We start from the raw sequence: 27,969 nt of genomic DNA, 5'->3' as shown, positions 1-27,969 counted from the left end.
AGCGATGATCTAAGCAGTATTTTTTGCTTTTCATCCCTTTATGCTTATCAGAGTGTGTATTTGTGCATGTTGTTGAGGACAGAGAAGGGGAGGGGTTAGCAGGGAAAATGTTGGGGGAAGGATCGTGGCTTCTTGAATGGCTGAATTATTATAATGATAGTGAAAACCTTTATCTAGTGACTTATCTTTCTTCATTCTCACAGCCCACAAATCAGAAATGTAGAATAGGCTTGGAAAATGCATGTTAAGTGAATAAAATCCAACCAAAAAAAAAGACGAAAGCCGCATTGTGAATTATCACTTTGTTAGAAAAAAAAAATGACAAGCGATTCCTGCTGGGCAATCCCCGCAAAACAAGACCCACTACAGAGACAACACATTGCCCACCCAGGAGGCTTTCGATTCTTAAAGCGAAAGCCGATGACGTCACACAGGGTCTCTGGGGCGCATGGAAATCCGCCCTAAGACTTCTGGGAAATGGAGTCTAAGGCACTGTGACGATAAGCATCTCGGAGATTTCTGGGAATTGTAGTTCGTCGACTGAGGCGGCATTCCGGACTAGACTCCAGGAGGCGGGGCAAGGAGGACAGCGCGGTTGCTGGTCCTCCCTCCAAGGCCGCTTCCAAGGTTCGGCCTCTCTTCAAGGCCATTTCTGCTTAGGGAGAAGAGACCTGAAGCTCCGTGAGCCCTTGCGTGCTCACGGGGGTGAGGATGAGGCATCTAGGATATCAATAATGAACCCTATAACGGCAGAGACTGAACCCGAAGGACGAGGGAGAAAGCCTGTGTATAATCGGGTGCTGTATACGAAAGAAAGTCCTGGTATACAAAAGCTCCTGTGTGTCAGACTCTGAAACTGGGTTTGGAGACCTTGTTTGACAATGGGAAAAAGTGCAGCCCAGTGTATCGGGTTTGGATGATACTGCTGGGAACTGGTAGTAACTGTACGGCGTTCATAGTACTGATTTGCCTCTGGGAAACGAATCTTTTTCAGGAAAAACAAACCTGACCCAGGGCTTTTCCAGTTTGAGATTTTGGGAAGCAGGAGAATCACATGAGGAACATATCCCAAAACTGGTGGTGTTGAAGCCATTTCTGATTGCTTTACCAGGGAAGATTAGTATTAAAGTAAAACAGCAAAATCCTCCATAATTATTAAAGAAGTGAAGAGTGGTAGATTTTTTTGTTGTTGTTTCCAAGTCTCACAGAAGGATATGGATTATAGAAAGATAAGGTTAAAGGGGAGAAGAAACCAGTCTTCAAGGGGAGAAAAACAGACGTCTCAGAACCTTAAAAAGAGCATGGAAAAGGAACATCCCTCTTGCTTCAGGCTGGTGTTTTAGAGGAATGTGTGGGATCTATACAGTCACCCTTACGTCGGGTCGTCCAGGCCACTTGTCGTTAGGCTGTACTGTATGTGCCAGAGTGGTCTCTTTTCTTTTCGTTTTATTTTTGAGGCAGGGCCTCCTCCTGTTGCCCAGGCTGGAGTGTATTCCCACAGCCACAGCTCACTGCAGCCTCGACTTCCTGGGGTCAAGCGATCCTCCCACCTCAACTTCCCAAGTAGCTGGGATCACAGGCATGTGCCACCAAGCCTGGCTAATTTTGTAAATTTTTTATAGAGACAGAGTCTCCCTATGTTGCCCAGGCTGGTCTCAAATTCCTAGGCTCAAGCGATCCCTCCCCCCTCAGCCTCCCAAAGTGCCAGGATTTACAGGCCAGAGTCACCACGCCGGGTCTGCTCTCTCAATTGCTAGAGAAAACATGTAGCTGTCTCGGATGGTTCAGGGGGACCACGCAATCACCAATCTCTTAGAAAGCCCTCTTTCCAAGTGTGTCCCCTCCTGGGAAGGCAGCATACAATAGAACTGGTTGCCAGGATATGGAAGGAAGGTGCTGGGAAGAGAAGGGTGGTCCCTTTAAATTATATGGAAGGTAGAAGTGCTGGGTAGAGGAGGGTGTGGTCCCTGGCTAGGGCTCCAACCCCACGGACCTAGGTGAGGACAGGCACTTCCAGCCCAAATGTTGCATTTCTCAAGACCACCCTGGCCTGCCACGCTTCCATCCTGTGCCTATAAAAGCCCCGGGTCTAGCAAAGCCGACACAGGCTACTGTAGGCAGAGAGGAGCGCTTGAGCAGGTCAGAACCAGAATCGGCTTCAAGGAATGAAGTCCGTCCAATCTCTTTATTTACACATTGGCAAATTGAAGACCAGAAAAGAAAGGATGTGTGCATGATTATATAGAGTTTGGCAAGCAAAAGCTGTCCTGGACTCCCCTCCAGGACTTCTCAAGGTTCTGAGCCAAGGTCAGAAAAAGCACTGGAAAGCCAGTCTTCCTCCTCTGTCCAACAGCAGTTTGGGAGGCAGTTTCATGGGCCATGGAAATTCAGAAAATGGGGGATGAAAGTTCAACATCCTTGGAACACTGAAAGGTTTGAGGAAAGAAAAACAATTATGTAGAGAGAGAGGGAACGAGCAAGAAAATGAAAAAGTAGGCCAGAATACAGATTTGATAGAGTTGAGGAAGGACATAGGAAGAATGGGGATCCAAATCAGAAAGAAAAGTGAAAATATAATTTTTTGACATTTTTGCTTTGCAATGTGCAGTAATTTCCTCTTAGAGCCACTTTGAAACTAGAAAATACTTACTTTTCAAAGCATTTGGAAGTTTTTGTTTTATTTTTGCTATACTGCCTTGACTCCTTCATGATCCCCAGAATTGGGATAGGCATGGACTAAATGCCTGAGGGATTGGTCTTCCCATTCTAACAAGGGGATGTTCTACTAGTTCAGTCTTACACAGGCAAATGAGAAGACAAAGTATCCCTCAGACACAGCAGGATAATGCAAAAAGCACTGTACTCAGAGTCAAGGGACTAGATTTTGATAATTTGGGATTTTTCTATCTGTGTCATCTTGTTCAACTAAATCATCTCTCTCAACCTCAATATTATAAAATGGGATGATAATAACCTACTGCAACAGGATACTGTGAGGCTTAAATAAGACAAATTAGTAACAAAATCACTTTGAGAATTCTAAAGTGCTATGTAAATGTGAATAATGAAACTTTTATAGCAGGGGTCAGTGAGATGCAGATAAGAGATAGCATTGTCTAGGGTCACACAACCTAGGAATGACTGGCAAGGGCTGACACTCAGCTCTCCTAAAATACCAACTGATATTTGAAGGACCTGATACCTTTTGAACATTGTCCCATGACTTGGAAAAATAAGGAGAGGAGAGATTCAAACAGAGACATATACCTATCCTCATGCCTGAAACTAAAGGCAAGTCCTCCTCATGGTTGTTAGGGTATTGTCATGATACCAGATGAGTGGGCAATAGGCTTATTCCATAGAAGATGGGGAGAAAGGACTAGGAAACATGATGAGTCAAATCCGCCCTGATAACAGATATCGGTGCTAGATGATAGGCCTTTCAATTTAGGTTTATTCATTTTCCCAAGGCTACATAAGTAAACCTTGTATAATTTCTAGTCTATAACAATTGCCCTCTATCCTTTTGGGCAATTGCTATAGTCTAGAAATTATTCTAAACCGATGCCATCTCTTAACCCAAAATTATCTCACAATATTCCTGTCAGGTAACTATCACCATCCTCATTTTATAGACAAGGAAACTAATACACTGTTACAGGTTTAATTGTGTCCCCCCCAAAAGATGGTGAAAATAGACTTTGCAGATAATCAGGTTAAGGTGAGGTCAATAGGTTGGGCCCTAATCCAGTGTGACTCATCCTTAAAAAGGGAAAATTTGGACACAGAAAGAAACAAGTAAAGACGCAACATAATGTGAAGATACAGGGAGAATACCATCTACAAGCAAAATAATGTCCGGTGCTACCAGAAACTAGGAGAGGGGTCTGGACCAGATTCTTCCTCAGAGCCATCAGCAGAAAGCCACCCTAGTGGCACCTTCATTACGGACCTCTAGTCTCCAGAGACAACACATTTCTGTTGTTTAAGCCACCCAGTTTGTGGCACTTTGTTATGGGAGCCCTAACAAACTAGTACAGACACAAAAAGAATAAATAATTTGCCTGAGGTCACACTGCCAATAAATGACAGAACCAGGATTCAAACTTCGGAGACCACTTTTTCAACCACTATAATATCCTGACTCATTTTGCATGATAAGAGAAGCCTGGAACAGCTTTATAGTCCCTGTATTTCAAAGGAAGCAATGGGATTTCTGAGGTAAGAAATGTTCCACAACATAAAGTATATGGTAGACCTTAGCAACCTGAAACTAACTCCATGTTACAGTTGTCTCTTTAATTCTTTATTTCTTATCCAAGAAAAAACTCCTCTCCTCATATACCAAACTCTTATACCAGTAATTCTCAAACTCATGTCCTTACAACACTGAAGTTCCTCATGTGAGAGAAAAGCATTTTTTCCCTTTAAATTCCCAACAATGTCAGTCTTTTCCAGCAATAGAAATATAATTACAGAGGGTTTTGTACATTAAAATTTTTCTTTGTTTTTTTGTTTTACTAAAATGTGGCTAGCTGAAAACCAAGATAGAGAAAAATAGAGTATCATATAACTTTTCTAAGCAACCATTTACTCATTAGAATAAAGTTATGTCTGACTCAGGACTTATGTAAGAGTCCTTTTCTCTTTGGGCTTCCCAAAACAGCTGTAGAGTAGCTCAGCCCGCCAACAGAGCCCACTGATTTACAGCCAGCTCATCAATAGCCTGAGATTATAACCAGCCCATTGTATACTCATTGCAGATGGTTACTGCTCATTACAGACTTTTCCTGTCATTTCATATTCCTCTCAAAATATTCCTGTGAGGTAGGAAGGGAAGATACTTTTAACAACATTTTACATTTTAGGAAACAGAGCCTCAAAGAGATTAAATGACTTGCCCAGAGTCACATGCTGACTGTCATGAGGCATGAGCCCATGGGTGTTTTAGGTATTTACCTCACTCACTTCCAAAGGGCAAAGGACATGAGAGATCATTTAAAGTTGCTAGATAACACCATTGTTTGCTAACCTCCCTTCCTGCTTATGTGGAACTCTCACCTGTATCTCACTGAAAGAATTTTCCAAAATCATAATCATGGGTAAGAACAGATCTCTAGAAGCAATTAAATGAATAATATTAAAGAAAATTCAAAATAGAGGCCACAGTTTGGATATACTTCCAGGTCAACTGTCCACAGCCATGTAACTAACACTTAAGTCATCCTGATTTCCTCAAAATGCTGGTTTTAACCAAGAACAGAACTTAAGATTTTATTTCTTGTCAGTATGATTCTGAACCAATCGGCTGCAGACAAAAAAGCTTATAAAGCTCTAATTGCCCTAAAAGGAATGAATGTTTATAATAGCCAGTCACAATAAAAATCAGTGTACTCCATTTATGCTTCATGAGCTACACTGCTATGAGCTGAGCTTCTTACCACTTTTGGTTTGAAATTTTCTAGTTCACAAAGTTTTTTTATATGCACAATAAGCTTTAAAAATATTAACTTGATCTCAGCTGGGTGCAGTGGCTGGTGCCTGTAATACCAGCACTTTGGGGGGCCAAGGCTGGTGGATCTCTTGAGGTCAGGAGTTCAAGACCAGCCTGGCCAAAGGGGAAAATACAAAATTTCTTAAACACAAACTACCAAAATACAAAATTACTCTACTAAAAATACAAAAATTAGCTGGGTGTGGTGGTGCATACCTGTAATCCCATTTATTCAGGTGGCTAAGGCATGAGAATCATGTGAACTAGGGAGGCAGAAGTTGCAGTGAGTCGAGACTGCACCACTGCACTCCAGCCTGGGTGACAGAGGGAGACTCTGTCTCAAAAAAAATTTTTTTTAACTTGATCTCATTTTATTTTTGACAGTAAGCAATACACACATTCCATAGATGACAAAGAGCTCCCAGTCATCACAGGTCCCTACATCATTCCCTGACAAATTGTATCACTTATATAAATGGCTCCCCTGTTCTACTTTCCAAACCTTGAGCCTATTTCAGGGGTGGGAGGGGGGTGTCCCAGGGTCATTCATTCCTGGTCTGGTAGAAGACTATTGTCTTGCATTTTCCTCTGCCTCCACATTTGTCATTCCTCACCAGACACATGATGCTTTTTCCCACAGACAGACATAATTGTTTCTCAAGCATCAAAACATCTCTCCATCCTCTAGAGCAGCATTACACTATCATTGTGGCGCAATATACGTGTCCTCAGAAGGAGCCTTCCTTGCGTTTACATAAGGCTGTTCCTGCTGACCGTTAACCACGTAGCAAACAGCTGGCCTCACTGGTCCCTAACGCTCTAAACAAATGACTGCCTAAGAGACAAGCACAAATATATTATTAAATGTATCTCCCAACTGACTGATCCTAGATTAATAATGACTCCTATTTAATTGAAAAACCGTATGGTCTGGCTGACTCTTAGACGTTTTAACTGTCTGCATACCCAAGTAACCAGTTATCTTATTGACTGTTGAGTCTCAATACCTGACCAAACTCAACTAACTGAATATTAAAGTAATTAACTGCCTGACAAACCAACCGGCTCAACTCATCTGTGCCCTGGAATACCTGGTAGACGTTGCCAAAAGATCCATGCAGGAGTTTGTCTTGGGAAAACACTGGTTGGACCTTCCTCCGTTACATCTCCTCTAGTGTCTCATAACTTTTGTCTCCATCATACATTCCTGTGAGGGCACCTATGTGGCTATACCTTTTTGTGGGTGTACGTGTCTGTGCCTGCACTGGTTTCTGTGGGCTTGTGTGTAAGGATTTCTGTAGGTTTGTGCATATCTGTCATGATATCCATGGATATGTCATATGAATCCATGTGTGTATTTTTGCAAAGTTCCTGAGGAGAAAAAGAACCTAATCAGAAATTTTAATGATAGTCAAGTATACCTATGTACCTGCTGTGTCAGCAAGTTCCCTCACGGGAAATATGGTAGATTTACTGTGTGGAGGCTTGGAGAGTGTATCTGTGAGCCTGAGCACTAGCTCACAAAAGAGCTTTCACAAACTGCTGAAAGTTAGACAAAACAAATTTCATCGCTAAATTTACAATCGAAAATATCTTTGACCTTAAATGAGGGGGTTGGGGGAATCGAGCTCCTGTGTAGTCAAAAATCCATGTATAGAAATGCAATTTACCTATATTAAAACCTGCATATGTACTCCTAAACCTACAATAAAAGTTGAAAAAAAAACCCATGATATCTTTTCTATCAGATTGACAAAAATATTCAAAAACTGGACAAAATACTCTGTTAATAAGGGTGTGAAAAAATTGACACATTCATACATTGCCGATGGGAAGGCAAAATAAAGGCATAACCACCATTTAAAAAATTTCAAGAACAAATCTTCCTTGAAACCTTAAGTGTTATATAACAGTTGAAGAGACATTCCTTTATACAGGATGCTAATGCAAATGCCAATGCTTAAGTACTCTAATGTGCCAATATTTATGCACTGAATATAACCTAATTACCTACTGAATTTCTCTATTATAGATACTGCTTATTAGATAAGAGCTGAGAACAAAAGAAAGAAATCCTTGAATAACTTTTGACTCCCTAAAAACTGAACTACTAATAGCCTAGTATTGATTGGAGGCCTTACCAATAACAGAAACAGTTAACACATTTTAATATATTATATGTATTATATACTATAGTCTTACAATAAAGTGAACTAGAAAAAAGGAAGTGTTCTCAAGAAACTTTAAGAAAAAGAAAACATATTTACTATTAAGTAGAAGGGAATCATCACAAAATCATTACAAAATTCCTCTTGTCTTCACGTTGAGTAGGCGGAGTGCAAGGAGGATATGAGGTGTTGGTCTTGCTGTATCAGGAGTGGCAGAAGCAAAAGAGATGGAAGAGGTAGAAAGGGAGGCAGGCACACTTGCTGTAACTTATACCGAAAAAGTGAACTCATGCATTTCAAATCTGTGGTGTTCAAGGGCCAACTGCATTATGTCTAGGGTATTGAAACATAGTAGCTTCAGACACAAATTTCTCAAAACCAAACACTTGATTCTCTGTACTCCACTTTTTAAAGTTACTCTTCTCTACTCTTCCCATCTTAATAAATGCAAGTCCATTATTCTATGACCACAGGTTTTTAAACCTTGGAATTTCACTCATATCCCACAGTCAATCCAAAAGTAAACCCTCTTGATTCTACCTTCAGAATATATGTAGAACCATATCCCTTCTGATATGGTTTGGATTTGTGTCCCCACCCAAATCTCATGTCCAATTGTAGTTCCCAGTGTTGAAGAAGGGTGACTGGATCATGGGGTGAATTTCCTCCTTGCTGTTCTCATGATAGTGAGTTTTCACAAGATCTGGTTGTTTAAAAGTATGTAGCACCTCCCGCTTCTCTCTCTTTCTCCTGCTTCCACCATGCAAGACATGCCTGCTTCCTCTTTCCTTTCTGCCATGCTATAAGTCTCCTGAGGCTTCCCCAGCCACGCTTCCTGTACAGCTTGCAGAACTATGAATCAATTAAACCTCTTTTCAGTCTCAGGTAGTTCTTTATAGCAACATGAGAAGAGACTAATAGACCTTCTTACCAACTCCACTGATACCAACATGGTTCACCTTGTCATCATCTACCTACATTACTGCAACAGCTTCCTAATTGGTTTCCCTAATTCCAATCCTACCTTGCCCTATCTTCTATTTTCCACATAGCAGTCAAAGTAATACTATCCATTACCCCCATTTTACAGGGGAGCAAACCTCATAGAGAGTTTTAGTTACTTGCCCAAGATCACATATCTACCAAGTGGCAGAGTCAGATTTCAAAGGCAGGCAAGTTGGCTCTGAAGTCTGTACTTTTAACCATTGTTTTAATGCTTTTACATAGAAGGCAAAACAATGAGCCCATACTATCTGTATCCTTACTGGGGAAAATAAATAGGACTCAAGTTATAGGTTTTTCAGACAAGTAGAGAAAGCTTTTCTCACTTTCATAGCTGAAAAGAAAGTTCATGGTAGAAGATTTTGAAAGATGATAAACAATGAGGTAAACTGAGGCAGTCTCACCATAGAGGGACTAAACCTTGTAATGGAGAGTGACAGCTATGATGCTGAGATACCTGAGCAGAAAAGTAAACATGGCAGACCTGAGACTCCTGTCCTTAGAGAGACCTTTCTGCAAGGTTGTCCTTTGCCTGGAATCTGGGAACTTGGATTTGAGGAGATATCCTACCATTACCAAAACTGGTAATATTCACTCAATGTGTACATTGTGGTTTGTACTGAATACCTGCTTTCCTTCTACAAATCTAGAATTATGGCACGTGTTAGACAAAGGGGGCACATGGGAGCGCCCACCCAGTAAAAATCTTGGGCGCAGACTCCCTGATGACCGTCCTTGGTAGACAACATTTCACACATGCTGTTACTGAGGAATCTGACCACTGGTTAAAAACCTACATATGATTTTCCAGACCTGACCATAGGTAATTACAAAGGCTTTACCTGGCAGGCCTCATGGGGGAAAGCTGCCCTACCCACACCAGATGTGGTGTACAGCCAGTATACTGCAGTTTCTGAAGGGAGTTGCAGTCAAGAACTTAGGTCCTCCAAAAGGACCATATGTTCTTCATATGTTTGTATTCCTAGCCCAGGCCCCTTCATTCCTACATCTTTTTACCTGAGGCCTTGGGGTAAGGTCTTCTTTGGGTGTCTTTTCTGAGGCCTCCTTAAGGGAGGAGGGATGGAGAAAACCTGGAAAGTACTTTTCCCTACTCTGTCTCAGAACTTTTCCTAACTTCCTCTCTTGCTCTCATGAAGACCACAGAGTCCATAAAACTGCCAGATTTTTTTTTTGTTTGGGGCTCTCTTAATGGTCAGATGGCTCTAACATCTGCTTGTTGTTGTTGTTGTTGTTGTTGTTGTTATTTAGACAGAGTCTCACTCTGTGGCCCAGGCTGGAGTGCAGTGGTGTGATCTTGGCTCCCTGCAACCTCCACCTCCCAGGTTTAACCAATGCTCCTGCCTCAGTCTCCAAAGTAGCTGGGATGACAGGTGTGTACCATAATGCCTGGCTATTTTTTGTATTTTTAGTAGAGACAGGGTTTTGCCATGTTGGCCAGCCTAGACTCCAACTCCTGACCTCAAGTCATCTGCCTGCCTCAGCCTCCCAAATTGCTGTGATTACAGGCATCAGCCACTGCATCTGGCCAGCTCTCACACCTGTTCTGATCCACTTGATCTTGACTTGCATACTATTTGATCGGGGGTGGGAGTAGGAAATGGAATAAGGGGGAATTGCAGCTTTCTCAGATTTTGGCCACTTGCTTATGTCATCACAGTGAGTGATTAAAGGATTCATATTCTTATTTTTATTTTGGCTCACTGTTGCTTTAACAGGCTACCCTGACACCTGACAGCTCAGATCCCTCTCTCAGCTCACTGAACTCTTGACAGTCACAATTTGTTGCTGGAGGTATTAAGCATCTTCTGTGTGGAAGAGACTGCTGAAATCTTGTACCAGGCTTCTTCTAGACTTTTCCTCATGTGGCTTTTCCCTTTGTTAATTTTGCCTTATACCTTTCCCTGTAATAAGTCAGCTGGGAGTGGGAGGACTACATGCTGAATGTTGTGTGATTCCTCCTAGTGAATCATCAAATCTGGCCATGCTCTTAGAGACTCCTGAGAAAATACCAAAGCAGGGAAAAAAATGGTGAGAATGTTTGTATGTAGACTTACAAGCATCTCAAAAAGTTAAAGTAGAAAATAAATCTGGTGATTGGCTCTACAGTGATTTAAAATAGTAGTCACAATCCATAGTTACAATGACAACTTTAAGGCCTAACTAATAACAATCGATACAACAACTAGACAGAAAATCGGCTGTATGTAGAACTCAACAACACCATCAACCAACAGGATCTAATTGACTCTTATAGGACATCCATCCCAAAACAAAAGACATATCCTTTTCAAGTGTCTGCTGAACATAAGCCAAGATAGACAGCATCCAGAACTATAAGACAAATCTCAACAAATTTTAAAAAATTAAAATCATACAGAATACACTCTGTGGCCACAAAAGACTCAAACTACAACCCAATAATGGAAAGATAACAGGCAAGTCTCCAAACACATGAAAACCACAGAACACACTTCTAAAACACAAAACTAGCATGCACATAGGACAAAGAGGAAGTATCAAAGGCAATTTAAAATTACATTAAATTGAATGAACATGAAAATACAACATATAAAAATTTATGGACATAACTAAAGCAGCGTTAAGAGGGAAATTTAGGAGAAATGAAATACTTCAAATCAGTAAGCACTAACCTTAAGAAACAAAGTGGACTCTGGGTGAAGATGGCCGACTAGGAACAGCTCAGGATTGCAGCTCCCAGTGAAAGTGCAGAGGCTGCTGCAAGTGATCCCCCGGCAAGCAGGGCCTGGAGTGGACCTCAGCAGACCTACAGCAGAGGGGCCAGACTGTTAGAAGGAAAGCTAAGAAAAAGAAGTAACTTCAGCATCCACAAACTGGAAGTTCACTCAGAGACCCAATCTGAAAATCAGTAACTACAAAGACAACAGGTGGATAAACCCACAAAGATGGGAAGAAACCAGTGCAAAAAGGATGAAAACAACCGAAACCAGAACACCTCTCCTCCTAAAAGGGATCACAACTCCTCACCAGCAAGCGAACAAGGCTGGATGGAGAAGGGGTGTGATGAAATGACAGAATCAGACTTCAGAAGGTGGGTAATAAGAAACTACAGTGAGCTAAAAGAACATGTTCTAACCCAATGCAAAGAAACTAAGAACCTTGAGAAAAGATTTGACGAAACGCTAACAAGAATGAACAACATAGAGAGGAATATAAGTGAATTGATGTAGCTGAAAAACACAACACGAGAACTTCGTAAAGCATGCACAAGTTTCAACAGCCAAATTGACCAAGCAGAAGAAAGGACATCAGAGGTCGAAGATCAACTCAATGAAATAAAATGAGAAGGCAAGAATAGAGAAAAAAGGGTAAAAAGGGATGAACAAAGTCTCCAAGAAATGTGGGACTATGTGAAAAGACCTAATCTCCGTCTGATACGTGTACCTGAATGTGACGAAGAGAATGAATCCAAGCTGGAAAATACTCTTCAGGATATTATCCAGGAAAACTTCCCCGGCCTAGCAAGGCAGGCCAATATTCAAGTCCAGGAAATACAGAGAACACCACAAAGATATTCCTCACGAAGAGCAATCCCAAGGCACATAATCGTCAGATTCACCAGGGTTGAAATGAAGGAGAAAATGCTAAGGGCAGCCAGAGAGAAAGGTCGGGTTACCCACAAAGGGAAGCCCATCAGACTCACAACAGATCTCTCAGCAGAAACCCTACAAGCCAGAAGAGAGTGGGGGCCAATATTCAACATCCTTAAAGAAAAGAACTTTCAACCCAGAATCTCCTATCCAGCCAAACTAAGCTTCATAAGTGAAGGAAAAATAAAATCCTTTACGAACAACCAAGTACCCAGAGATTTCATCACCACCAGACCTGCTTTACAAGAGCTCCTGAAAGAGGCTCCACACATATAAAGGAACAACCAGTACCAGTCACTCCAAAAACATGCCAAACGGTAAAGAGCATCAACACAATCAACAATCTGCATCAAGTAACGAACAAAACAGCCAGCTAGCCTGAAAATGGCAGTATCAAATTCACACATAACAATATTATCCCTAAATGTAAATGGACTAAATGCCCCAATCAAAAGATACAGACAGGCAAATTGGATCAAAAGACAAAACCCATCGGTGTGCTGTATCCAGGAAACCCATCTCACATGCAAGGATACAAAGGCTCAAAATAAAGGGATGAAAGAAGATTTACCAAGCAAATGGAGAGCAAAAAAAAGCAGGAGTTGCAATTCTCATCTCTGATAAAATAGACTTTAAAGCAACAAAGATCAAAAGAGACAAAGAAGGACATTACATAATGGTAAAAGGATCAATGCAACAAGAAGAGCTAACGATCCTAAATATATATGCACCCAATACAGGAGCACCCAGATACATAAGGCAAGTTCTTAATGACTTACAAAGAGACTTAGACTCCCACACAATAATAGTGGGAGACTTTAACACCCCATTGTCAATATTAGACAGATCAACCAGACAGAAAATTAACAAGGATATCCAGGACTTGAACTCAGACCTGGACCAAGCAAACCTAATAGACATTTACAGAACTCTCCACCCCAAATCCACAGAATATACATTCTTCTCGGCACCACATCACACCTACTCGAACATTGACCACATAATTGGAAATAAATCACTCCTTAGCAAATGCAAAAGAACGGAAATCATAACAAACAGTCTCTCAGACCACAGTGCAGTCAAGTTAGAACTCAGAATGCAGAAACTAACTCAGAACCACACAGCTTCATGGAAACTGAACAACTTGCTCTTGAATGTTGACTGGATAAACAATGAAATGAAGACAGAAATAAAGATGTTCTTCAAAACCAACGAGAACGAAGACACAACATATCAGAATCTCTGTGACACATTTAAAGCAGTCTCTAGACGAAAATATATAGCAATAAGTGCCCACATGAGAAGCAAGGAGAGATCTAAAATTGAAACCCTAGCATCAAAATTGAAAGAGCTAGAGGAGCAAGATCAAAAAAACTCAAAACATAGCAGAAGACGAGAAATAACTAAGATCAGAGCAGAACTGAAGGAGATAGAGACACAAAGAACCCTTCAAAAAATCAATAAATCCAGGAGCTGTTTTTTTGAAAAGATCAACAAAATAGACAGACCACTAGCCAGATTAATAAAAAACAAAAGAGAGAATAATGAAATTGATGCAATAAAAAACAATAAAGGGGATATCACCACAGATTCCACAGAAATTCAAACCATCATCAGAGATTATTACAAACAACTCAATGCACATAAACTGGTAAACCTGGAAGAAATGGATAAATTCCTGGACACTTGCCTCCTCCCAAGCCTAAGCCAGGAAGAAGTTGAAACCCTGAATAGACCAATAACAAGGTCTGAAGTTGAGGCAGCAATTAAGAGCCTACCACCCAAAAAAAGCCCAGGTCCAGATGGGTTCACAGCCGAATTCTACCAGACATACAGAGAGGAGCTGGTACCATTCCTTCTGAAACTATTACAAATAATCCAAAAAGAGGGAATCCTTCCCAAACCATTTTATGAGACAAACATCATCCTGATACCAAAACCCGGCAGAGACTCAACAAAAGAAAAGAAAACTTCAGGCCAATATCCATGATGAACATAGATGCAAAAATCTTCAATAAAATACTGGCAAGCCGATTGCAACAGCACATCAAAAAGCTTATCCACCATGATCAAGTAGGCTTCATCCCGGGGATGCAAGGCTGGTTCAATATACGCAAGTCTATAAACGTAATTCACCACATAAACAGAGCCAAAGACAAAACCACATGATTATTTCAATTGAGGCAGAGAAGGCCTTTGACAAAATTCAACAGCCCTTTATGCTAAAAACCCTCAATAAGCTAGGTATTGATGGAACATATCTCAAAATAATAAAAGCTATTTACCACAAACAAACAGCCAATATCATACTGAATGGGCAAAAACTGGAAGCATTCCCTTTGAAATCTGGCACTAGACAAGGATGCCCTCTCTCACCACTCCTATTCAATATAGTACTGGAAGTTCTGGCCAGAGCAATCAGGCAAGAAGAAGAAATAATGGGTATTCAAATAGGAAAGGAGGAAGTCAAATTGTCTCTATTTGCAGATGACATGATTATATATCTAGAAGACCCCATCGTCTCAGCCCAAAATCTCCTGAAACTGATAAGCAACTTCAGCAAAGTCTCAGGATACAAAATCAATGTGTAAAAATCACAAGCATTCCTATACACCAATAACAGACTTAAAGTGAGCCAAATCAAGAACGAACTGCCATTCACAATTGCTACAAAGAGAATAAAATACCTAGGAATACAACTAACAAGGAACGTAAAGGACCTCTTCAAGGAGAACTACAAGCCACTGCTCAATGAAATAAGAGAGGACACAAACAGACGGAGAAACATTCCACGTTCGTGGTTAGGAAGAATCAACATCGTGAAAATGGCCATACTGCCCAAAGTAATTTACAGATTCAACGCTATTCCCATCAAGCTACCAATGACCTTCTTCACAGAACTAGAAAAAACCACCTTAAACTTCATATGGAACCAAAAGAGAGCCCGCATAGCCAAGTCAATTCTAAGCAAAAGGAACAAAGCAGGAGGCATCACACTACTGGACTTCAAACTGTACTACAAGTCTACAGTAATCAAAACAGCATGGTACTGGTACCAAAACAGAGATATAGACCAATGGAACAGAACAGAGGCTTCGGAGGCAACACAACTTATCTACAACGATCTGATCTTTGACAAACCTGACCAAAACAAGCAAAGGAGAAAGGATTCCCTGTTTAATAAATGGTGTTGGGAAAACTGGCTAGCCATGTGCAGAAAGCAGAAACTGGACGCCTTCCTGACACCTTACACTAAAATTAACTCCAGATGGATTAAACACTTAAACATGAGACCTAACACCATAAAAACCCTAGAAGAAAATCTAAGCAAAACCATTCAGGACATAGGTGTAAGCAAGGACTTCATGATCAAAACACGAAAAGCATTGGCAACAAAAGCCAAAATAGACAAAAGGGACCTAATCAAACTCCACAGCTTCTGCATAGCAAAAGAAACAGTCATTAGAGTGAATTGGCAACAAACAGAATGGGAAAAAATTTTTGCAGTCTACCCATCTGACAAAGGGCTGATATGCAGAATTTACAAAGAACTAAAACAGATCTGCAAGAAAAAAACAAATAAGCCCATTCAAAAGTGGGTCTGAAGGATATGAACAGACACTTTACAAAAGAAGACATACATGAGGCCAACAAACATATGAAAAAATGCTCATCATCACTGGTCATTAGAGAAATGCAAATCAAAACTACATTGAGATACCATCTCACGCCAGGCAGAATGGCGATCATTAAAAAATCTGGAGACAACAGATGCTGAAGAGGATGTGGAGAAATAGGAACACTTTTACACTGTTGTTGGGAATGTAAATTAGTTCAACCACTGTGGAAGACAGTGTGGCGATTCCTCGAGGACCTAGAAATAGAAATTCCATTTGACCCAGCAATCCCATTACTGGGTATATATCCAAAGGATTATAAATCGTTCTACTATAAGGACACATGCACACGAATGTTCATTGCAGCACTGTTTACAATAGCAAAGACCTGGAACCAACCCAAATGCCCATCGATGATAGACTGGACAGGGAAAATGTAGTACATATACACCATGGAATATTATGCAGCCATCAAAAATGATGACTTCGTGTCCTTTGTAAGGGACATGGATGAACCTGGAAACCATCATTCTCAGCAAACTGACACAAGAGCAGAATATCAAACACCACATGTTCTCACTCATAGGCGGGTGTTGAACAATGAGAACACATGGACACAGGGAGGTGAGCACTACACACTGGGGTCTGTTGGGGGGAAATGGTGGAGGGACGGGGGGGTGGAGAGGTGGGGAGAGATAGCATGGGGAGAAATGCCAGATATAGGTGAAGGGGAGGAAGGCAGCAAATCACACTGCCATGTGTGTACCTATGCAACAATCTTGCATGTTCTTCACATGTACCCCAAAACCTAAAATGCAATTAAAAAAAAAAAGAAAGAAACAAAGCAAAGCCAGGCATGGTGGCTTAACTCTGTAATCCCAGCACTTTGGGAAGCCAAGGCGGGTGGATCACCTGAGGTCAGCCTGGCCAAGATGGTGAAATCCTCTCTCTACTAAAAATACAAAAATTAGCTGGGCGTGGTGGCGTGTGCCTGTAATCCCAGCTACTTGGGAGGCTGAGGCAGAAGAATCACTTGAACCCAGGAAGCAGAGGTTACAGTGAGCCGAGATTGCACCATTGCGCTCCAGCCTGGGTGACAAAAGTGAAAGTCTATCTCAAAAAAAAAAAAAAAAAAAAGAAACAAAGCAAAATAAACCCAAAACAAAGGAAGATAAAAACAGAGTTAGGAGGGGAATTTAGGAAAAATGAAACATTTCAAATCAATAAGCACTAACCTCAAGAAACAAAGCAAAGCCAGGTGCAGTGGCTCGCCCCTGTAATCCTAGCACTTTGGGAGGGTTAGGAATAGATAGAAACAAAATAAAAAACAAAAAAATTAAGGAGATCAATGAAACAAGAAACTGTTTCTTTGAAAAGATCAATAAAACTGACAAACTTCTAGTAAGATGGACAAAGAAAAGAGAGAAGACACATATTACCAATATTCGAAATAAAACAAGGAATGTCACTACCAACCCTGCACACATCAGAGGGATAATAAGGAATATTATGAATAACTCTACACACATAAATGTGACGAGTTGTTGAAATGGACCAATTCCTAGAAAAGCACAAACTACCACAATTAACCCAATATGAAATAGTTTGAATAGCCCTATGACTATCAAAGAAATTAGATTCATAATTTAAAAGCTCACTACAAAGAAATAGTTAATTCTACCAAATGTTTAAAGAATTAACACCAACTCTATACAAGCTCTTCCAGAAAAAGAAAAGACTGGGGAACACTTCCCAACTCACTTTGAGGCCAGTTTTACCCTAATACCAAAAGCAGAAAAAGGAAGGAAAGGTGGAAGGAAGAAAGGAAGAGAGAAAAGAAAAAAGAAAACTACAAACATCCTTCATGAATATAGATGCAAAAATACCTCGTACAATATTAGTAAACAATTCAGCCATTTATATATAAGAAGAATTATTCAAAATAAGGCAGCAGGATATAGAAGAGAGGAGGAAAAAATTAGGAGGAGGAGAGGGGAAAATGGATAGAATGAAAGTTCACATAGAGGAAGCCAGAATGAGCAATGTGCATAAGAGAAAGATACAGCAGCTGAGGATAAGAGAAATCTTATCAAAGGATGCAGAATGTGGGGCCAAGTAGAATATTCACATAGTAGAGTTCCATTAATTTGCTCAGAGGCTCACTGTCAGTAGCATCTGTTCCCTAATCAAGTTGTAGATGAGAAAGTAGCCTCTGCTGCAGAGGGGTCTTGAGACTCCCCTTCGACATTATTCCGTTCTTGACATTTTCTCTTGCTTTTTTTGTGTGTTTTTGTTTGTTTGTTGTTGTTGTTTTGTAAGCACTTGGAGGGGAGGCACTAATCTTGGCTTATACAACAGGTGGTGTTATTTCCTCCAAAGGTTTCCAAATCTCTTTCCCTGGGAACAGCTTTCCTAAGTCAGTACTTCCAGGGTTAGGAAAACAGGAAGAAGTCATTCAAAACTTGCCCTCAGCTCTTCCCAAAGAGCACACTAAGGAGAGAGAATAAACATGTTGAGGTGGTGATTATAATACTTAAGAGTTCTTGGCGCATAAAGACCCTGGCATAGGAAAACTACATGCACACAAGTTGGTCTTTGAGTAGCTAAAAATATATGTTTTTTGGTGGGTAGAAAAATTTCAGATACACTTTGATTCTTAAATGTTTAACAAATGATACATGTAACTGAGATTTTATTGTTCTCACATCACTTACTTTCTCATGGTTATGTATTATTTGTCATTTATTTTGGAAAATTCTCAGTTTTTTTCTCCTTCTGTGACTCCCATTACACATATAGTATACTTTTTGTAATTGTTCTTCAATTCTTACATATTTTGTTCTACTTTTTTCATCATTTTTCTCTTGGCTTCTAGTTTGAGAAGTTTCTGAGTCTTCATGCTTTTTGATTTCTTGATTGGCTGTGTCTAGTATATTGATGATCTCAATAAAGCCAATCTTTGTTTCTGTTACACTTCTTTTCATTTCTAGCATTGTCTTTGAATCTTTCTTAGAGTTTGCATCCCTCTGCTTATTTATCCATCTGTTCTTGCATGTTGTCCACATTTTCCATTAATTCCCTAAGCATATTTATCATAGTTATTTTAAATTCCAAAATCCCTACCATATCTGACTCTGGTTCTGATGCTTGTGTGCCTTTTATTATGCTTTGTAATTTTCTCGTTGAAATCCAGATGTGATGCATTAGGCAAAAGAAATATAGGTAAATAGGCTTTAGTGTGAAGTTTTATGTTTGTCTGACTAACAGTTAGGCTGTGTTTACTGTTTGATGTGGCTGTAAGTGTCAGAGGCTAAAATTTCCACTGTGTCCTTGTTTTTATCTCCTCTGTTATCTTAAGATTTCCATAGAGACTCTTCCTTAACTAAGGTCAAAGTCTTATAGCTCTTTCAGGTATAAGCCTCCATTATTATTATTTTTTTTTTTGAGACAGAGTTTCGCTCTTGTTACCCAGGCTGGAGTAAAATCGCGAAATGGCGCGATCTCGGCTCACCGCAACCTCTGTCTCTCGGGTTCAAGCAATTCTCCTGCCTCAGCCTCCTGAGTAGCTGGGACTACAGGCACGCGCCACCATGCCCGTCTAATTTTTTGTAGTTTTAGTAGAGACGGGGTTTCACCATGTTGACCAGGATGGTCTCGATCTCTTGACCTCGTGATCCACCCGCCTCGGCCTCCCAAAGTGCTGGGATTACAGGCGTGAGCCACCGCGCCCGGCCAAGCCTCCATTATTATACAAGAACCGTACTGATGTGGTACAATGTCAGGGTCAGGGGAAAGTGTTCTATAATCTTATGATTAGGTCTCAGTCTTTTAGTGGGCCTGCACCACTGGGCTGTGACCTTCAGAAATCTTCCCAGTTCCCACCTCTTCTTTAGGTGAGACAGGAAGGCCAGAGAGAGCTGGAGTTGGGTATTTCCCTTCCCCCATGGAGTCAGCCCTAGTAAAATAGTTTCCCATGAGGACAGGCATTTGTGAAGGATAACAGAAAAACTGTACAAATTTCAAAATGGTAACTTTACCCTTCTCCCTGCTAGAAGCAGGAGATTGTTCTCAGGTCTTTACAGTGAAAACATGGTGGGGTTCCCGGAGTTAAAAGTCATTGAAGTATACGGGCCCCTTATACCGTCAGTAGTTTTTCTCTCTCAGTTTAGACCATGAGCAGTCTCCAGCAGTTAGTCAATTACCTTTTGAGTATTCCTACCAGTTGCTAGTTGCAGCCTTGGTTTCTGCTCTTGCTATGTTGTGACTCTCTGTAACCACCTGTCTGTCTTTCCAGTTTTCAGGGCAGTGGTTTGCACTGTAATTTCAAGTCTCTGATAGATCTAAGAAGAGTTGTTGATTCTTAGTTTATTCAGCTTTTTTCTTGTTGTGAGGATAGGAGCGATGACTTTCAAGTCCTCACATGATGGATTGGAAACCAGAAGTCTGTATTATCGGTTATGAAGAAATTTGTATGCCTTATGAAAGCAAAACTGCTTCCAGGATTTTTCTATTAGGATTTTCTGATGCTGTGAAAGAAGTGAGCTTTGAGTGAAGATCCTTCCAAATTTTGTATATTCATAGGTTTCTCTCTCATATCTATTCTTTGATGTTGAAAAAGAGATGAAACGAGCAAAAGATTCCCCATGCAAATTAGATAAATAATGCTTTTCTCCTATATGTGTTCACTGATGCTGAGCAAGTGATGCATTGTGCTTAAAGACCTCCTCCCATTCACAACATTTACACAGCCTTTCCTGTCAGTGATTTGATGTTTGATAAGGTGTCAGAAATAATTGGCCTTCCCAAATTCATTACACTTTATTTTTTCTCCAGTATGAAGTATATTGTATGCTGAATAAGCCATACAAACCATGTATATTGGTTGAAAGATTTCCCATACTCACTGAGGTTAAGTAAGACATGTACTGACTAAAGGTATTCTTATAATTACTGAATTTATAAGGTTTCTTCCCATTATGAGTTCGGATGGAGTGAGGAAAAGAGGTAGGGGGAGAAGAACAGAGGATGGGGTCAGGGAGAGGGAGAAAGGAGTGAGAAAGAAAATGAAATGAGGAGAGAGAGAAGAGAAAAGGTGAGACATCTGTCAAAAGATTTTCCTACATTCATTGAATATGTATGAATGCTGCCTTGTACAATAAGAGAAGTACTGCAAGAAAATGCCTTTTGGAAACAGTGCATTTTTAAGGCCTTGTTCCTGTGGCTGTTATCTGAAACTGACTCAGGACAGCATGCCAACTAAAGAATTTTCCCCACATTCATCACATGTATAAAATAAGTGCTTTTTACCCATGACTCTCTGATGAAAAATAAAAACTTTTGCTTGAATTTCTTAAAGTGGAATGGTGATGCAAGTCTTTTCCACATATTACAATGGTATCATTTCTCTACAGTAAAAATAATCTTATGTTTTATTAGCTTTGCACTCCATTTGAAGCTTTTCTTTTCTTTGCTTTTTTTTTTTTTTTTTGAGATGGAGTCTTGCTCTGTTGGCCAGGCTGAAGTGCAGTGGCATCTCAGCTCACCACAACCTCCACCTCCAGGGTTCAAGCAGTTCTCCTGCTTCAGCCTCTCAAGTAGCTGCGATTACAGGCAGGTGCCACCATGCCCAGCTAATTTTGTATTTTTAGTAGAGATGGGGTTTCTCCATGTTGGTCAGGCTGGTCTCAAATTCCTAACCTCAGGTGATCCGCCTGCTCAGACTCCCAAAGTGCTGGGATTATAGGTGTAAGCCACTGTGCCCAGCGTGAAGTTTTTCTTATATATATTACATTTATAAGTTTGACTTCCAGTACAAACTTTCTTTTGTTCAGTGAATACTATCATACCTGCTGATAAAACTATTACATTGATATCCATGCTTTGTGAAATTTTTTTGTAGGTGACTAATATTTTACTGAAAATTCCTTTCCTCACAAAGGCATTTCCTGTGATGCGTTCCTACATAATTTTCTTTTTCTTTTTTTTTTTTTTTTTTTTTTTGAGACAGTCTTGCTTTGTCACCCAGGCTGGAGTGCAATGGTGTGATCTCGGCTCACTGCAACCTATGCCTTCCGGGTTCAAGCAATTCTCCTGCCTCAGCCTCCTGAGTAGCTGGGATTACAGGCACCCGCCACCACGCCTGGCTAATTTTCATATTTTTAGTAGAGATGGAGTTTCACCATGTAGGTCAGGCTGGTCTCCAACTCCTGACCTCAAGCAATACACCAGCCTCAGCCTCCCAAAGCGCTGGGATTACGGGCATGAGTCACCACGCCAGCCCCTACATAATGACTTCTAAGTTGTGCTACTCTTCTCTCACCAATACAAGATTGCTCGCACAAGGGGCATTAGGGAAGGTTCTCACTGTGTCTCTCTGTAACAGGCTCCAAAGTACTGCTTCTTCAGGAATTCTCTGCTCTGAAATCACTCACTTGGTCTCAGTTTTCATACCCAAATCTGAAACAAACAAAAAATACAAGGGCCTGTTCTTCTCTGTGTTCATTCATTTAAGTCCTTACCTTTCCAGATCATAAAGAACACAGAATAAAATGAATAAAAATCCCTTCCCTTGTGAGGCTTACATTTCAGTAGGGGAGACAGATAATAAATTTGTTTGAAAGTATAGAGTATATACTATGAAGAAAAATAAAGTAGGATGGGATATAAAACACCAATAGGTATGCATCATAGTTTTAAATAGGGTAACAGTAAACAGCTTATTAAAAAGATGTCATAAAAGGTGAAAGAAGGAAACAGCCATCTGGATATCTGAACATAAAGCCCTGCAAGCAGAGGGAACAGCAAATGTGAAAGTTCTGTGGCAAGAGTGGCTTGGTGTGTTTAAGAATAACAAAGAGGCCAGTGTGGCTAGAGTAAAGTGAATGAAAATAGAGCAATAGGAGATTAGACTCAAGAGGTCATGAAGGGCCACACTATGTGGGGCCTTGTAGGTCACTGTAAGGACTTTGGCTTTTACTATGAGTGAGATGAAAAGCTACTGGAAGACTCTGAGTAGGCGCAGCATGATTTAACAAACAATTAAAAAGGATTCCTCTGGCTACTGTATTGAAAATAGGCTGTATGAACAATGTGGGTGATTGAGAGAGACAAGGATGAAAACAAAGAGATAAGTTAGGCAACACTCTAGCAGAGATATGGTGGCAGCTTTGTTCAGGGTGAAAATGGTGGCAAATGGTTTGATTCTAGAAAAAACGAAGTAAAGCCAACAGGATTTGCTGATGGCTTAGATATTTTTAATTTTGGTTTCCACACATTCATTGTTCAGTGAGCAATTTAAGATTGTGAAATTGTAAGGAAATGATCAATGATGGAAACAGGCTTATCAGAGAAGATGGACAGCGAACAAGAATATTAGAAAGTGGTTCCTGAGATCTCAAATCTTCAGTTCCCCAGTAGGAAGCCAATGTTCTGAAGGATCCACTGTGTTCAGCTAATGCAATTCTACTCCAGGATCTGAATAGAAAAGGTAAAAGTCACATGAAAAAAAGGTCCAGTCTCAATCCATAAACTTAGCATGAATCCACATCCACTTTGTTTCTTCCAAATTTCCCAAACAGAAGATGTAAGTCAGGCTGTGTTTTATTTACAAAATGAAGGTACACCAGGAATTACTGTTAATTTTGTTAAGTATGATAGTGACATTTTGGTTATGTAAGAAATTGTCTGTGGTTTTTAAAAATGCATAAGGAAATATGCAGGAATGAAACTTCAAGATGTCTCAGTTTTATTTAAAATATCAAAAGAATAAAATGAAGAAAAAAGGGACAAATAAAGGAAATGTGGCAAAATTTTGATAGTTGTTAAACCTGAACAATGAGCATATCGGAGACCGTTTTACTAGTCTAATTTTGTGTCTGTTTTCAATTTGTCATAATTAAAAATGAATGAACATTATGTTTTAACAATTTAAATATTTCTGAGAGAATATTAAAATGAATTTGATTGGCTTTATGGTCTGAGATAAAAATTAAAACTTTCCCAAACCATAAAAGGTATAGATTTAAGTGTCTTGAGTTCCCTCAAACTCATTTCCTTAAATCATATTATCCTATGATTATCTTTCTATCTCCTTCATATCCTTTGCCATACAACTTTTATGCATTTATTTACTTTCAGAGACAGGGTCTTGCTCTGTCACCCAGGCTGGAGTGCAGTGGCACAATCATCACTCATCCCCTACTGTGGTGCAGCACACTTCCTATGGTGCCTGTGCCCCTGCTAAGCTGAAGGAGTTAAGCAAGTAATGCTGGCAGTCGTGCACAGACTTGGTGCAAGTCATTCAGGAGAAGAACGTTGCTGCGCGACCTGGTCCTGCCCGAGTGTTCCAGTTCATAGAGTACCTGCTGCAGTTGGTGGAAGTGTAAAGCCTTTTCTGTTTGATAAGAGAACTGGCCAAGATACCGGCTTGGTGGGGGACACCAGCCGACCAAAGCCCATATATGGACTTGGCAATCCACTGGTACCTGCAGCCGGATCCAGGCAAGGCTGCATAGACAGCTATGAAAGCTGGTCAGTGAAAGGGAAGCCTGTTTTTGCACCTTGGCATCAGCTGCTTGGCTCTCTACTTATACAGTGTGTATGTCTGTTGCATGCCTGAGGACATTCTTGGGGTAGATATTTTGCATGGCTTGGCGGCTGTGCCGTCTACCATGGACTTGATGGACTATTTGAAAAGGGGGCCGGGTGCGGTGGCTCACGCTTGTAATCCCAGCACTTTGGGAGGCCGAGACGGGTGGATCACGAGGTCAAGAGATCGAGACCATCCTGATCAACATGGTGAAACCCCGTCTCTACTAAAACTACAAAAAATTAGCTGGGCATGGTGGCGTGTGCCTGTAATCCCAGCTACTCAGGAGACTGAGGCAGGAGAATTGCCTGAACCCAGGAGGCGGAGGTTGCCGTGAGCCGAGATCGCGCCATTGCACTCCAGCCTGGGTAACAAGAGCGAAACTCCGTCTCCAAAAAAAAAAAAAAGAAAAGGGAATGGGGATGGTGCCACTGTGTGGTGGACTTGACCAATGCATTCCTCTCAATCCACATAGCTCCAGAGAGCCAGGAAGAGTTTGCCTTCATGGGAGGGCGACAGTGGACTTTCATTGCGTTGCTGCAGGGCTATATGCATAGCCCAATTATATGTTTTCTTATTAATGATGATGTTGTGTTAACCTCTGGTTCTTTTGCAGGTTTGGAAGCAGCAACACCCCTCTTGCCAGGGATTGGGATGATGAGGGTGAAACAGCCTTTCTGAAGGCATAAGCCCTGTGGGTAGTTAACTAGAGGTGCCCATTTAAAGTAGATGTGCATGTAACCACAAATAGTGTTGGCTAGGGCCTATAACAGTGTTCGGAGCGCTTGGAAGTGCCAGTAAGCTTTTAGTCCCAGCTATGGAAGGGAACTGAGCCCCAGTGTTCATTAATAAAGAAGCAGTTAGTAACTGTATGTGCTGCCCTTCAGGTTCATAAGAGTGTGGTTGGATGGGTTACAGTCATGCAAATGACTTACCCAATAGCAGGATGGGTACGTTCATGGGTAACAACCCCCCAGACTGGGACAGCACAGACATCCACTTTAGTGAAGGGGGGCACTTACTTAGAGCGGTGGAGTATGCTGAGTACCAGTCCCTTAGCAGCAGAGCTGCAAGAGGTCTTGAGACCTGTAGTCCTAATACAAGATAAGGCCATGGGGCCTGAGGCACCTCTCGACCCTGAGCCTTCGCTGTTAGGAAGGGTGTCCTCCTATTCCTAATAGGGCATGGTACACAGTTAGATCTAGCTGGGTGCTACTGCTGCCTGGTCTGCTGGTGTGGTCCAGCCTAGTACTGACACCATATGGTTTGAAACCAGGTGTAGACAGAGAAGCTAATGAGCTGAACTCAGGGCAGTGTGAATAGCAATCACTGAGGTGTCTATGGTACCTACTATGGTAATCTGGGCTGACAGCTGCTCAGTTTATTGAAGCCTATGCGAATGTATGTATCGGGCTTGTGTGCCCAAAGCCTATGTGTCAGGCTAATGTGTTAAGCTTGTGTATGTATATTGGGCCTGCATGCCTAAAGCTTATGTGTCAGGCTAATGTATCAAGCCTATGTATGGGCCTGTGTGCCCAAACCCTACGTCTCCCTCAGCCTGGGGATGGAGGGTAAGGCACGTGGATGTGTTTTGGTCAAGGAATAGGCTGAGGTGGACATCCAGGCCTCCATGACTCAGAAAGTTTGGCATGCAGGTGCATACCTTCACTTATTATATATAACCTGTTTGTGTACATTCATATTTGGCTCTGAGCCATTATTGTCTGTAAAAGGTATAATTGCCCTGCTGACGCTGTGCACAGGGCCCAGCTCAACATGGCTCTTGTGCAGGTGCTGGTGCCCAGGGAGAGAGTGAAGCTACTGGCCCCTGTAAGGGAGAATGACCAACTGGCAGACGGGCAGGTGGGGAGTCAGGAACAAGCTCGTGCCCAGAGAGAGTTAAGCTGCTGACCCTGAAGACGAGGGAGAGCCAGCCATGCAGCTGCGTGTGGGAGTGGCTCGTTCAAGCAGCCAAGACAGGGCAGACAGTGTGAGAGAGCTGACGTAAGTGAGCTAATGTGAGTAAGCTGCTGATGAGCACTGCTGCTGAATAAAATCATCTTTCTCTTGCCTACAGTCCCCCGAGTATTCTTTCAGCTGTTTGTCCATCCACCTAGTCCCTGCTAGACCCTGGCATTTCAACCTGACACCCTCTAAATGCTCCATGATATGCTCTTGGTTATGCACTGTGTTCTTATCCAGGCCCATGCTGCCGGGTTGGGAGAAGCTGGCTGCAGAGTCCTTAGCCCTGACACATGGAGCACAAAAGCCCCAGGGCAGGACACATAGGAAGGAAGTTCGGAACAGGGATCTTATCACCAACATCCTGACGATTTCCACTGCATGATGCAAAGCCCTGTAACATTTTTAATTTATAAGCTTTTTAATATTTTAAACTTTTGACTCTTTTGTAATATCTTAGCTTAAAACATAAACATTGTATCCTTAAATAAAAATATCTTTTCTATCTTATTTCTATAAGCTTTTTTATATTTTTAAATTTATTTTGTTTACTTCGTAAACTCTTTTGTTAAAAACTAGGACACAAACACACATTAGCAGAGGCCTCTGAAGGGTCAGGATCATCAATGTCACTGTTTTACAGTTCCACATCTTAGCTGACTGAAAAGTCATCCAGGGGCAGTAAGATGCACGGAGCGGCCATCTTCTATGATAACAATGCCTTCTTCTGGAATACCTTCTGAAGGACCTGCCTGAAGCTCTTTTACAGTTAACTTTTTTTAATAAGTATAAGTACACTCTAAAATATTAGGTTGGTGCAAAAGTAATTGCAGATTTCTACGATTACTTTCAATAACAATCACCGCAATTACTTTTGCACCAATCTAATAACTGTAAAAAGTATGATATAGTAAATACATAAACTAGTGACACAGTGCTTTTTAATCAAGTATTACATAGTGCTATAATTTTTTTTTTTTGAGACCGAGTCTCACTCTGTTGCCCAAGGTGGAGTGCAATAGCATGATCTTGGCTCACAGCAACCTCCGCCTCCCAGATTCAAGCAATTCTAGTGCCTCAGCCTCCTGAGTAGCCGGGACTATAGGCATGAGCCACTACACCTGGCTAATTTATATATTTTTAGTAGAGACAGGGCTTTACCATGTTGGTCAGGCTGGTCTCAAACTCCTGACCTCAGGTGATCCACCTGCCTTGGTCTCCCAAAGTGCTGAGATTACAAGTGTGAGCTGCCACACCTGGCCTTTAGTGCTGTATTTTTATATGACTGGCAGTGCACTAAATTTGTTTATAACAGTATCACCAAAAACACATAATTATGCTATAATGTTACTAGGTAATAGATATTTTCCAGCTCCAATTTAATCTTATGTGATCACTGTCATATCTGCAGTCCATCATTGACCAAAATATCCTTGTTTCTTCTGGCCCCCAGTAAATACTTTATTACTTAATATACTCTACCTCCCAC

The 27,969-nt window shown here is 41.1% G+C and overlaps 1 protein-coding gene and 1 long non-coding RNA gene across 4 annotated transcripts in view; one reads left to right on the top strand and one right to left on the bottom strand.

The window, feature by feature from the left end:
• The window catches only part of ZNF391 (zinc finger protein 391), a 108,038-nt gene that overhangs the window by 14,818 nt on the left and 65,251 nt on the right, over positions 1–27,969 (bottom strand). Inside the window, exon 3 of one of the 3 annotated variants that reach the window (XR_004266236.1) lies at positions 22,251–22,387. The exons of 1 other annotated variant lie outside the window; for it this stretch is intronic. The gene's annotated coding sequence lies outside the window, so the exon portion shown is untranslated. The remainder of the gene's footprint in view (positions 1–22,250; positions 22,388–27,969) is intronic. One more of the 3 variants, XR_004266237.1, reaches the window with a different exon arrangement.
• Positions 450–26,891, top strand: LOC116545210. Its single transcript, XR_004266239.1, has 2 exons — positions 450–797; positions 25,135–26,891. It is a non-coding gene; the product is annotated as an uncharacterized LOC116545210 (long non-coding RNA).

The sequence above is a fragment of the Sapajus apella genome, unplaced genomic scaffold (assembly GCF_009761245.1).
Source record: "Sapajus apella isolate SASKATOON/1434 unplaced genomic scaffold, GSC_monkey_1.0 scaffold251, whole genome shotgun sequence".
NCBI classification, from domain to species: domain Eukaryota; kingdom Metazoa; phylum Chordata; class Mammalia; order Primates; family Cebidae; genus Sapajus; species Sapajus apella.
Note: the sequence above shows the minus strand (reverse complement) of the source record. Positions and strands in the feature narration are given on the sequence as shown.